General features: G+C 40.9%; 1 protein-coding gene across 4 annotated transcripts in view; it reads right to left on the reverse strand.

Moving 5' to 3' along the window:
* LOC118893548 overlaps nucleotides 1-14434 on the reverse strand; it is a 48683-nt gene that overhangs the window by 27822 nt on the left and 6427 nt on the right. The window contains exon 1 of one of the 4 annotated variants that reach the window (XM_036849224.1): nucleotides 6364-6559. The exons of 2 other annotated variants lie outside the window; for them this stretch is intronic. The gene's annotated coding sequence lies outside the window, so the exon portion shown is untranslated. Of the gene's footprint in view, nucleotides 1-4979; nucleotides 5069-6363; nucleotides 6560-14434 lie in introns of those variants that run through there. One more of the 4 variants, XM_036849225.1, reaches the window with a different exon arrangement.

A 14434-nucleotide genomic window follows, 5' to 3' on the forward strand; every position in this document is an offset into this window, starting at 1 on the left:
ATGTCTAAAGCCCCTGGTACCTGGGAGTGTACCTGGTACATAGGAAGTGCTCAATAAATGGTAGCATTTTGTTAAAGTTCTAATTCAAATAATGTGTCCCATTCCCGCATAAACATATATATTCATCAAGATACACCACACACACACACATACACACACACACAAAAGATATATGACACAACTTTTAGTTGGAGAATGCAATAATTTCATCTAAACTCTATGTGGAAGGGGCTACAGAATCACAATAGTATATTCAAGTATATTCCTACATAAACTCTAAAATCTTCTGCTAGGACATAGGACTGCAATTATCTTATAAAACTTTATTAAATTTATTAAAGTTGTTTAATTAAGACTTCCTACTAAGTCCCACACACAGACATATATAATAACACAACTATTCCTGCCCCCATCCCCTGGAGGGTAGCATGGACTCACAGCATACTTTATATGGACAAGAAACTAACCTTTTCTTGGTCACACTACTGAAATTATGAGGTGGTTTCTTTATTGTAGCATAACCTATCCTTACCTGACTAATAAAAGACTTCTTAATTTTTTCCCCAGTGTGCACTTAAAACTGCCCTTCCAGAACTTCCTCTCCCCATGCTTCAGATCTTTACTTGCTGCTTTCTCCATTGAAACACACCTCTCCTATATCCCATGCCTTCAGGGACAACGAATTCTATGTGAATTCCTGCTGACTTGTTAAAGGCTACAGAAGCATAAAAATGTTATCCTTTCAAGAAACATACTTATAATTTAGCTAGAGCCAAATCCAACAAAATGTCTTATCCCAAAGGAGTGAATTTTTAACAGCATGGAAGTCCAAAGAGAAAGAAATTTAAACATGTTAAGACATTTCTGACTAGCATATTAAAAATGTCTCATTATAATTTTATACTTCATAAGGAACTTGTATATTCAGTATCTCAGGGCAACATTATTATCCCCATTATGCAAATAAAGGAACTGGGGCTAAGAAAGTTTCATTTGATTGCTAAAGTTCACATGGCTGATAAATGATAGATTCAGAAATATTTAATCCAGATCTTTTAATCCAGATCTACTCCAAGCACAGAGTCCATTCATTCAATGAATAATTGTATATTATCTATATTCCAGACACTGTTCTAGACTTTGGAGATACAGCAGTAAATAAAACAGAAAAAAAAAAAATCTCCGATCTCACAGAGCTTACATTCTAGAAAGGGGAGATGAGGAGAGCCAAACAAAACAAAACAAAAAAACACATAAATTTATTTGGTGTCAGTTGGCAAAAGGCATAATGAAGAAAAATAAACAATGGTAAAGAGGACAGAGTATGCTAGAGGGTGCTATCTTATATAGGTAGTCACAGAAGGCCTTTATGAAAAGGTACATTTCAACAGAGACCCGAATGAAGGAAAGCAGCAAGCCATGCATCTATTTGAAGTATAGGCTTTCCAGATATGGGTGGCAGCAAGTGCAAAGGCCCTGAGACAAGAGTGTATCTGATGTTTCCAAGGAACAGCAGGAGGGCCAATCTGGGATGGATACAGGAGTGAGTAAACAATAGGAGATGAAACCAATGAGGAAGTAGAGGCAGATCACGGAGGGACAAGTGGGCCAATGCAAGGATTCTGGCTTTCTCCTGAATGAAATAAGAAGCCTTTGGAATACTTTGAACATAGGGGAGACTGGGCACTCTGATAGGAACTGGTGATGTAACAATAGATAACCAATAATAATTAATTAATTTGGGGGCACCAATTAAGATCATGCTTATAGGGAAACTTACAATCTTAAGACCCTTATATTAAGAAAGAAGAAAGACTGAAAAAAGTCAATGATCTATGCTTCCATCTCAAGAAGTTAGACATGAAATAACAAATTAAACCCAAAGAAAGTGGGAGGAAAAAAAATGGTAAGAGTAGAAAGTAATTAAATAAAAAACTTATCCCTAGTGAGAAAAATTGAGATCAAAGAGAAGACACAAATAACCAATATCAGAAATGAAAAGGGCATCACTCTAGATATTTTAGACATTAAAAAGATCATAAGGGACAATATATTGAAACGTATTTCTAAATTCCAAATTTTTGAAGAAATAATCAAATTCCTAAAAAAATATAAATTATCAGACCTGACAAGAAGAAAGAGAAAATTAAAATAATACTGTAACCATAAAATAAATTAATTACATAATTTAAAATCTTCCCAAAAGAAAACTGTAGGCCCAGATAGCATTACTGATGAGTTTTACCAAACATATAAAGGAGAAATCATGTCAGACTTTACAATAAATAAAATGGAACCCTCATCCACTGGTTTTGAGGCCACCATAGCCTTGACACCAAAAACTGAGGAGGGTATTCTGAGGAAGGAAAATTATGTACTAATCTTATGCATGAACACTGATACATTAAAGCCAGCAATATGTAAAGAACAATGTATCTCAATCAAGTAGAGTTTATTCCAGGAATGTAAAGTTGAGTTGACATTTATAAACCTATACATGTAATTTACCATATTAAAAGAGTAAGCAGAAAAATCATGATTATCTCAAGAAAGAAGGGAAATATGTCGAGTACTTCGAAGAGGAGAAAAATGTTCATTCATCACATTTTTCATATGGGTAATGTCGCCTATTTCATTTCTAATTTTATTTATTTGAGTCCTCATTGTTTTTCTTGGTAAATCTAGCTAACGGTTTTATCTATTTTATCTTTTAAAAAAAACACTCTTAGTTTCATTTATCTTTTCTATTGTCTTTTTAGTCTCTCACTTATTTCCACTCAGATCTTTGTTATTTCATTCCTTCTGCAAACTTTGGGCTTAGTTTGCTCTTCTTTTTCTAGTTTCTTAAGGTGTAAAGTAAGATTATTTCTTTGAGATTTTTCTTTTTACTTAATGTAGGTGTCTATCACTATATACCTCCATCTTAGAGCTTTAGCAAAAGCAACAAAAGAAAAAATCGATAAATTGAACTTTATCAAAATTTAAAACTTTTGTGCCTTGAAGGACACCATCAAGAAAGTAAAAAGACAGCCCACAGAATGAGAAAAATATTCACAAATCACATACCTGATAAGGAACTAGTATCTAAATACATAAAGAACACATATATCTACATAATAGAAAGACAAATAACCCAATTAACAAATGGGCAAAGGATTTGAATAGACATTTCTACAAGAAAGGTATTAAATGGCCAATAAACACATGAAAAGGCACTCCATATCATTAGTCATTGGGGAAATGCAAATCAAAACCACAATGAGATACCACATCACACCCACTAAAGATGGCCAGAATCAAAAAGTCGGGTAAACAACAAGTGTTGGTAAGACTGTAGAGAAATTGGAACCCTCATACACGGCTGATGGGGATGTAAAATGGTATAGCCACTTTGGAAAACAGTCTGGCAGTTCCTCAAATGATCAAGCATAGAGTTACCATATGACCCAGCCATTCCAACCCTAGGTAACAACCCCAAGAGATATTAAAACGTATGTCCACACAGAAACTTGGATACAAATGTCATAGCAGAATTATTCATAGTAGCAAAAAGGTGGAAACAACCCAAATATCCATCAACAGACAAATGGATAAACCAAATGTGATACAGTCATACAATGGAATATTATTTGTGCATAAGAAGGAATGAAGCACTGACATTTGCTATATATGGATGAAGCTTGTAAACAAAAGAAGAAAAGAAGCTAGTCACAAAAGACCACATATTATATGTTTCCATTTGTATGAAATGTCCAGAATTGAAACCTATAGAAACAGAAAGTAGATGAGTGTTTGCGTAGGGAAGCAACCAGGTTATTAGGAGCATAACAGCTAAAGAATATGGGGTTCATCTCAAGGTGATGAAAAGATTCTAAACTTGACTATGGAAATGGTTGCACATATGTGAATGTACTAAAAAGCATTTAATTGTACACTTTAAATGGGAGAATTGTATGGTATGCAAATTACAGTTCAATAGAGCTATGTCTTAAAAAAGGAAAAAACATTAGATTTCAAGGACTGAGTACAAAAAGGAATGTAAGGTATCTCATTAATTAATTTTTGTTTTTGGCTGCATCGGGTCTTCGTTGCTGTGCACGGGCTTTCTCTAGTTGTGGCAAGAGGGGGTTACTCTTCATTGCAGTGTGCGGTCTTCTCATTGTGGTGGTTTCTCTTGTTGCAGAGCACGGGCTCTAGGCGTGTGGGTTTCAGTAGTTGTGGCACGCAGGCTCAGTAGTTGTGGCGCACGGGCTTAGTTACTCTGTGGCATGTGGGATCTTCCCGGACCAGGGCTCGACCCCGTGTCCCCTGCACTGGCAGGTGGATTCTTAACCACTGTGCCACCAGGGAAGTCCCTCATTAATTAATTTTAACATTGATTATATTTTGAGATGATAATGTTCCAAGTTGATAAAATATATTATTAAAACTAATTTCACTTGTTTCTTTTCACTTTTTTTAAACATAACTACTTGAAAATTCAAAATGACATATGTGACCCACATTATATTTCTATTGGATGGTGCTGTTTTAGAGATCTTACTTAAAAGATAAACTCTCTGAGCCTCAATTTCCTCATTCTTTATGAAGCAGTTATAATAGTACTGACCTCACAGGGCTGTGGCAGGGATTAAATGAGATAATGGTTTTAGAGAATTTAGCATGTGAACCTTAGCTCTTATTATAAATGCTGGGTCTTATTATCAAGGAAGCCCCTGGGTATCACCGAATACAGCCATCATATCAAAAACCTCTAGCAGAAACTCTGAATTTATTTTACTATCATAAACTTATTTTTAGAACTGAAAGGGATCTTAGAAACTACCGCATCCAAGAATGGCCAACTGTCATCTTGCAGATTTATTGTTTAGACCACACCATGGTTTTTAGAAATTGGATCTGAATATTTTTATTGTGAGACTGTGCTCTCCACTAGGCCACAGGCCCAACCACTCCCAATTCCCTTGGCAGAGCCTTACATTTGGGTCACCTCTTCGGTGCTGAAGGCATCTGAGTTTGGACTTCGTCTTCAACTGGTCCAAGCCCCTCACTTATCTGCTGAAGAAACGGCAGCCCATGGAGGAGGACACTCAGCTGGTAGGTGCAGAACCAGGACTATAATTCAGTCTGCAGAGAGCCAGGCCAGCACCTCCTCCATACACACCAACGTCTGGAAGATCCTGACTGAGGGGGCAGGAACACAAGATGTCCAGCTGTTGTTATAACATGCAACCCTTGGAGGCCTTGGTGGGACTGTGAGTTGCTCTTTAGTTTACCACTGGAGCAAATCAATCATTACTGTAGGTAATTACTGTAGGTTATGATAACTTTACTGGAGACCAGTGGGTCATCCTGGTGGGGAGAGAGAGAAGATGGTACCTGGAAATCAGTACTTCCAAATAGCCTGGTCTAAGATGCCCCAAATCCAGCCCTCAGTAAATCTGCCAATTAGCCCTCCCTGCAGCATTATTTCCTTCCTCACATTTGTTTAGCAAATCAAACTTAACAAAGCTCAATCATTTGATTCCCAGAGTAAACCCACTGAGAAAAAGGTGACCTGGAATAATTATTTCCATTTTATTTTTGAGGAGACTGGACCGACAAGAGGTCAGAAATTGTAGCACGAAGCAAGGACCCAAAGATTTCCCAAAGTTCACTCCATGCATATTTTGTTTCTAACATATCCAAATGCCACCTGCACTATTCCATTTTGTGGGGTTTTCTTAAAAATGGGCACTTACTAATTTTCTTAAGTCAATTGATACTGAGAAGAAATTTTACTTCATTACCTGAAATAGAAAACCAGCATCACTTGCCAAAAATAGATTAATAAATACAATGTAAAATTCTATTTAGAAACTGTTGCCTGGAGAGCTTTTAAAAGTCCCAATGCCCAGGCCGTACCCCTGGACCTACTAAAGCAGTATTCCGGCGGAGGGAGGAGGAGACCAGACAAAAGTAATTTTTAAAGCTCTTTTCAAGAAATAGCAGTGTGAGCCAAGGATGAGACCCTCTAGAATTGATACTTCTGCCTTCTAAAACCTCCGCACCTGAGGCCCACTCTCTGTTAAAGAGATCAACAAGTGGTGGAGAGGCGTTAAAGACACATCTAGCCCCAAACTGAGACCTCCGCCTCGATGCCTTCAGAAAAATTTTGAAATGGAAAAAAGTTCTCATTTGTGATTTGTAACTGTTTAATGGGTTGTTCCCTTACAGTCTAAAATCACCTCACATAGCACTTGCCCTTTGGAAAACACGGGACCAGAAGACCCCAGGTGGTCTGGTTTCTATTTCTGTGCACATTCCACTCCCACTTCCCAGCCAAAGACTCCATCAAGGTAATGCTGGAGAACCCCTACTCACCTCTGTGTGTTCTCCAGGAGGGACTCCAAATGATTGCACTTACATCACACTTTCAGGCCCATCTTTCTATTTCAAAATGAATCCGTCCAGCGTTTCACATTAGAAAATCTTAAGGCAAAACCACATCTCCGTATTCTTTCATTTCCTCCCAAGAAGCCCCTCATTTTCACCCAGGAATGTCTGGCCCTGGAGATGGTTTAAGCCAGCTGTGCCCTTTTGAATCTTAAACGGAAGTATCAGCAAGAGAGATGGTGCAGAAAGCCACATGACTTGCAGAGGGGCTTCTGCTATTCAGTTTCTTTTTCTCCCTTCATCCCTGAGCACACACAAGCACTCAGTGACAGCCTATCCTGATCAAGGGATGGGTCTAGAATGAAAGCTGGACTTTTGAGTGGAGACTCCTGATCTCCAAGACGTTTCCTCTTCTGGCCTGGGCATCACCCCTAGAACTGGGTACCTGGCTGCATGGACTCAGGTTTGCAGAGCTGCCCCCGGAGGACAGCATGGCCTCAAGAGCAGGCAGCTTGGTTCACAAACAGAAAATTGAACAAAGCCCTGATCTCCTCACTGCCTATATTTAAAACTCAAATGCTGACACACTGTCTACCACCAGCTGAACCCTTCTCTCCTGTTTCCCTTAGAGCCTATGATCCAGCCTCCAGGTCTCCTCCCTGATTCTCTATCCCAAAGCTGCAAAGCTCCTGCTATGCCCGTAAGTCTAAAATGTCCTTCTGCTCCATCCCCACCTGTCCAAAGCCTACCCACCCTCAAGGCTGATTGCAAATGTCACCTCCTCCATGAAGCCTGAGATGACTTCTCCAGCCAAATAATAATAATAATAATAGAATTAATAATAATAAAATTAACATTAATAGCTAGCATTTATCAAGCACTTGCTATTGGCAGGCACTAAGCTAAGAGCTCACATGTTTGATCTTGACCAAATCATACACTAGACAGTATCTCATTATCCCTGCCCTGCCATTTTCTATCTCTGTGACCTCTGTCAAGTTACTTTTTCTCTCTATGCCTCATTTTACTCAGACATCAGTGGGGATTATAATGTATCTTCCTCATAAGGTTGTTGTAACAATAAAATAAATTAATGCACATAAAGCATGACACATGGTTTTTACTCAGTAAGTAGCATTAGTTCTTGTAAGAACATTACAAGAAGTAAATAATAATGCGTTAGTATTATCCTCATTTTACAGGTGAGGAAACAAAGGCACAGAGAGTTTAGGGTAAACAGCCCACGTTCAGTGAAGAGCAAGAATTTTACTTCTCTCTCTGGTCCTAAATTGGGCTTTGCTCATAGTGCTCAACCGTTCTTGTCAATTATTTGCATACCTGTCTGCTGTCATCTTTCCAGCTTCATTGTTTCACTTTTCCTCCTGTGGACACTAAACTCCAGGGTAGAACAAATGGGTGTCTCCTGGACACTGGGCCCCTGCATTTTCCTAGCTCCTTTTCCTAGCCCTCCCCGACTGACCCTCTTGTTGTAACAATACAGCCTCTCCTTCAAATCTACTGTGACTCCTCCTCCTTCATGTAATCTTGCCTTCAACCTCCCAAGTGGGCGTGGTCTCTCCACCCCTTCTGTTCCCCTAGCAGTTCATTTGGACTTTGAGCCTTCTCTCATCCTGCCCTGTTTAATAGCCCTGTGAGCCCTTGGCTTATTTCCACCACTAAACTGTAAACTCCTTATGAAAAGGGATTAGGGACTTCCCTGGTGGTGCAGTGGTTAAGACTCCATGATCCCAATGCAGGGGGCCAGCCAGGGTTCGATCCCTGGTCAGGGAACTAGATCTCACATGCATGCCGCAACTAAGAGTTCACATGCCACAACTAAGGAGCCAGTTAGCCGCAACTAAGGAGCCCACCTGCCGCAACTAAGACCCAGCACAACCAAATAAATAAATAAATAAATAAATAAATAAATATTTTTTAAAAAAGAAAAAGAAAAGGGATTCACTCTCAACCAAACAATACACTAGGAATTCAATAAAAGTGTGATGGATGAAGGAATGGCTGAATAAATAAATAAATAAATGCACTTGTTTTCATGTTTCCTTGGAGAGGATCCCTAGCTTCCTGGATGTGTTTAGTATCTGCATTGCATAGAAAACACTTATATCCTGAGCATTTTGAAGAGGAGATAACTGTTCATTCATCGTATCTTTCATGTGGACCGAGGAGATATTAAGAGAAGTTATATTCACTATGACTCCTAGTGTAGAATTCTGAGCTGTATTATACCTCGGCAAGTTTTATGCACCCTTTCCAGAGGTTACAATCAGTCAGTACAGTCAAATTCCACCCATAGACATGTTTGTTGTAGTGATCAAAATATTGTTTTCAAAACTGAATTGAGGTATAGCCACTTTGGAAGACAGTTTGACAGTTTCTCGTAAAACTAAACATACTCTTACTATACAAGCCAGCAATCATGCTCCTTGGTATCTACCCAAAGGAGTTGAAAACTTATGTCCACACAAAAACCTGCACATGGTTTTTATAAAGTTTATAGCAGCTTTATTCATAGTTGCCAAAGATGTCTTTCAGTAGATTAATAGATAAACTATGGTATATCCAGACAATGGAATATTATTCAGCACTAAAAAGCAATAAACTATCAAATCATGAAAAGACACAAAGGAACTTTAAATGCATATTTACAAAGTGAAAGAAGCCAGCCTGAAAAGGCTACGTACTGTATGATTTCAACTACATAACATTCTGGTAAAAGCAAAATTATGAAGACAGTAAAAAGATCAGTGGTTGCCAGGAGTTGAGGAGGGGAGGGATGAATAGGTAGAGTGCAGAGGATTTTTAGGACAGTGAAAATACTCCATATGATACCACAATGATAGATACATGTCATTATAGATTCGTCTAAGCCCACAGAACGTACAATGCCAAGAGTGAACTCTAATGTAAATTATGGGCGCTGAATGATAATGACATGTCAACGTAGGTTCATCAGTTTTAACAGAGGTAGCACTCTGATGGGGATGTTGATAATGGGGGAGGCTGTGCATGTGTGGGGGCAGGGGGTTTATGAGAAACCTCTGTACCTTCCCCTCAATTTTGCTGTAAACCTTAAACTGATATTAAAAATAAAGTGTAAATTTTGAAAAATTGAATTCGAATGCATTTAGATGGGACATGACTGTCCTAGTATTCTGATGTCTCCAGGACCATCCAGAAGCATATACACGGCACCCTTTGCTTATTTACCTTTTCTACCTGGCTCCTAAAAGCCCTAGATTTTGTCATCCTGCAAGTTTAGGCTAATAAGGGGTCTTTACTTCAAGCCTTAGCTCCAAAATTTCCAATAGAACAATGAGATAATCTCAACAAAGACAGAATACAATATTCAGGACTTCCCTGGTGGTCCAATGGTTAAGAATTGGTCTTGCAATGCAGGGGATGCCGGTTCGATCCCTGGTCTGGGAACTAAGATCCTGCATGCCGCGGAGCAACTAAGCCTGCGCACTGCAACTACTGAGCCTGCGCACTCTGGAGCCCGTGTGCCACAACTAGAGAGAAGCCCACATACCACAATGAAGAGCCCACGCACTACAAAGAAAGATGTCGCGTGGGGCAACTAAGACCCGACACAGCCAAAAGATAAATAAATATTTAAAAATAAATAAATACAATATTCAAGTGGATATTGAAGAAAATGAGATATGAGCATCTGGAACTGTAATCAAGGACTATCTTGGTGTGTTTGTTAGTTTTATGACCAAGTACCCTGAGAACTCTTGCAGCTTTCAGAAGTGCCTGAGTATTCACTGGGAAATATTTTTATAAGTTATTAATCAACAGCACCAATTTTGTGCTCAACATTGTTCTAAAGATTGAAAGACATACAAGAGAAAGAGAAAATAGGCATCTTGGCTCAAAGAACCTCATAATCTATTTATCTAGCCCTGGATGACAGGAGTCTCAAAAAAAAAGAAAAAAAAAATTACTAAATGTCTGTTGTAAGCCAGGTCCTGTTCATAGAGCATATGAATCCTCTTTGTGCAGTATCTCCTTCAATCTTCACAACAGCCCTTTGTGGTAGGTACTAGAAAAACCATCCCCATTGTAACATGAGGAAAGTACAGCACAGAAAGATCGAGTACCCTTCCCAATGCCATATAAACAATAAATGGTAGTCGGTGTTTAAGCATGTGGGCTCTTAGAGACCATTACGTTTAACTATGCCCTACATTCCACCTCAGAAGGTAGCACGAGCTGACTTTAAATGTAATATGTAGTGAGGAAAGGTGGCTCCAGTTCAGGTCATCCATGTTCGAAGGGATATATTGCTATTTTCCATCCCCACTCCCAGCCCCCAATAAAGCCATGCTTTTTTAATTTTGTTAATTAACCACTCTCCATGTGGCAAACCGTGACAAGTCAGTGGATCCAGGAGGGAACTCAGATGACTACACCTTGCAAAGAGAACTTGGACCCTTCAATATGCCAACAAGTGCAAAATTTCCAAGGCTAGGGATTTCCCCCAGGGAAGTATCTCTCTCTCTCTCTCTCTGATCATCTACCAGATAGAAGGAGATGGCCTAAGCCAACCTAAGAGCGCCTCTTCATTCAGAGTGGATTTTCTCATGCCTAAAGTATTGACCAATGAGGACACATTTCACCTCTGAGTGATACTGTGGATTCTCCAGCTGATTTCCTGGGTCCAGCCATCACAAGGATGATATAAGGTTATCTCCATGCAAACTGGTTTCATCAGTGTCTCAACCAGCCTGGAAAATTTGCATATATGATGTCGTGCAGAAAGAGAAAGTTAAGCTGCCTTAAAGTCAACTGGTTCTACTGGCTACTGTTCATTGAAACAACATGGTGCTTATACTGCATCAAGGTTCCGGGGCATTCCAAAGACAGGTCTGCTCATCTGCTCACTAATCCTCACACTTCTTCCAGTCACCAAGAATGGCATCCAGCTAAAGAAACAGATGAGAGCAACCAAAGGAATGTGTTGGTAGAGCTGGGTGTTGAATTGCTTTTCTGCATGTTCTATAATCGTCTTCTGGCAGGATATTCCTGATTACGAGGGGCAACGCCCCGAGGCTTAGCCAACTTAACTGCCGGTTCTGACAACAACCAACCCTTCAGAATCCTGGCATTCATTGCTTCATCAGGGGCCCCCAAATCTCTATTGCACATTGCATACTCATTTCCTCTGTTCAACAGCACATGCTTTCATGCTATTGCTGAAGATCTGTACTCATTTCTCACCTTTTCCCTCCTCTCCTCTATCCATAGCAGCCAGGCTGGCTTAGCACTCTGGGGCCACCTCTATTGATTTATGCGCAAATAGGACACAATTTCCAGAAAGGTGGCGATTTTCCTTCCTGGAATCCTCACACATAATGTTACTATGTGCTCAAATATGGATTTGAGAAAGGATTTAGCGGCAAAGGAATATCTTCGTTCCATAGTCTGAAAGTAATATGTCTATTTCTGTGGTCCCCCAACTGTATACCAAGTCACCCCAGGGCAACATATAAATTCACAGAAGTGCTGGGAGATACTTGAAATTCCCTAAGGGAAACGTGAAATACTCAGCATCTGTTGAACACTGCACCAATTTAGGGCTGTTCAGTGTCAACATTAGATCATGCTGCATTCCTTTCAATGATGGCATATCTTTGCAAAATCATGTTTTGTGCAGTAACTGTGATAAAACAAACAAAAAAAAAGTCCCATAAGGAAATCTGTGGAACAGGAAATGAAGGTGGCAGCGTCCAATCTGATTCCAAAGTTTGAGTCGTTGCCCAGTGCCCAACAGGCATGTGCATCCCATTAGTAACCAGGTGATTTAACAGTGCAATAAAAATAGGATTATTTTCTTTCAATTTATGAGTATCATTTTTTCAAACGACTGCTAAAAAGTTGTTAGGACATAAAGACATTACATTGTTTGGACCTAACTACTTAATAAATGGAACCATTATGTATTTCTTTTGGCCTAAGGGCACCATGAAAAAAATCACTGGGGTACTAAGGGCTCCATAAACTGAGACGCTTTGGAAACCTCTGGTCCAGTCAATAATGCTTTGCAGCTCTCGGGGACCTCATTTGTACCTGATCTTGGTTTGGATGTTGGGGCTGCTTCAGCTCAGTGGCTTTTCTACCTTTTGGTGCTCAAGGTGCCAGTACACAAGGTCTTTGTGATATAGCATCTAGCCCAGGCCTGTCTCAGCCTTGCTGGGCGTCCCTCCTCTCTGTCCTCCATGCTCTGCTCACATTGACCTCCTTTCAGTTCCTCACACACAGCAAGCCCTTTCCCATGATGGGGATGTCTTGCTGGCACGTCTTGCTGCCTCTTATCCTGGTTTACTCTCAGGTCCCATCTTAAATTCCACCTCATCAGAAAGGCCTCCCCTGACCTTTTTTTTTTGGCCACACTGTGCAGCATGTGTGTGGGATCCTAGTTCCCTAATAAGGGATTGAACCCGCGCCCCCAAGATCTGAAGCACGGAGTCTTAAACAATGGACCACAAGCCTCCCCTGACCTATTACAGTGAGGTCTCCCTGTTATCCTGTCTCACCCACAGTTCATTTCCCTCATATGATTTTATCCTTTGCACATCCGTGTTTACCTCTGTGGGGACAGTCTGTCTGCTCACAGCTGTGTCCACTGAACTTAGCACAGTGACTTAGCACATAACTGTCATTCAAGAAATCGCTGTGGGGGCTTCCCTGGTGGCGCAGTGGTTGGGAATTCGCCTGCCAATGCAGGGGACACGGGTTCGAGCCCTGGTCCGGGAAGATCCCACATGCCATGGAGCAACAAAGCCTGTGCACCACAACTACTGAGCCTGCGCGTCTGGAGCCCGAGAGCCACAACTGCTGAAGCCCACACGCCTAGAGCCCGTGCTCCACAACAAGAGAAGCCACCTCAATGAGAAGCCTGCGCACCGCAACGAAGAGTAGTAGCCCCTGCTCGCCACAACTAGAGAAAGCCCGCAAGCAGCAACGAAGACCCAATGCAGCCAAAAATAAATAAATAAATAATTAAAAAAAAAAAAAAAGAAAGAAATCGCTGTGAAGTAAACAAATGCCAGGATTTTGACTATGGCCCTGTCAAGCCCAAAGCGTTCAGGAGGCTTTTCTGGCAAACAGTCCTTCAAATAAAAATGAGGGCCAACTGTATCACCATCCCTGGGCAGAGGCGGTCCAGGGCAGTGTTTGAGATCATGAATCCCAGCTCCACCACCCCCTTGCTGGCAGACACTGGGCAAGTTACTCATTCTATCTGTCTACCCTCAGTGACTTTCTCTGTAAAAGGGTTGTTATGAGGACTAACTGCAAAGCTCTTAATTGGTGTCTGGCAAGAAGCAAGTGTTCTAAATAAAAGTTTGCTGCCATTATGAGGACAGCATTCAAGGACTCCCCATGGAGCCCCACGTATCATTCTTAGGGGAAGTTTCTGCCTCAGAAACTGATGGGTCCAAGTGACTCTTGCTCATTTTAGAATACACAGATCAGTGCAAAAAGTGATACATAAGCAAGCAGTTAACTCCTAGACCCATCAGTGCTCCTGGCTCAGCTCACGATTGGAACCAAAAGGAATTTGTATGGAACTTTGATTATCCACTTGGATGACAGAAATGGAAAGTAGCAGCTGGGTTATTGCTAATTTGTCTAGACTTGGCCTGAGCTGTGGCCCCAAGCACTGAGTGTGTTTGCTTGATCCTCCCAACCCTTTGCTTGTTCCCTCTTAACCAGCCCTCTTCATGTTCTAGGCTTAAAAGTAAGCCCAGTGTACCCCAGTGTCTGCCCAGTGGTACCTGTGGAGCCCACCATCACAGAGCAGATATGTCACGTGGCTCCCCTCCTTGCAGGGGGAGGAAGCATGAGGCCATCTTCATCCATTCACACTGGATTGCTGCGCACTCTCTCTCCTGAGCCTTCTGCCCCAGTCTCTCCCCACCCAACCCTCATATCTGGATGCATCATTCTCAGAAACCACTGGAATCATATCCCTGTCCTCCTCAAGAGCTCTCTGCACCTCCTATTGCACGTGTATCCACCTCTCAGAAGACCA

The sequence above is a fragment of the Balaenoptera musculus genome, chromosome 3 (genome assembly GCF_009873245.2).
Source record: "Balaenoptera musculus isolate JJ_BM4_2016_0621 chromosome 3, mBalMus1.pri.v3, whole genome shotgun sequence".
Classification (NCBI taxonomy): domain Eukaryota; kingdom Metazoa; phylum Chordata; class Mammalia; order Artiodactyla; family Balaenopteridae; genus Balaenoptera; species Balaenoptera musculus.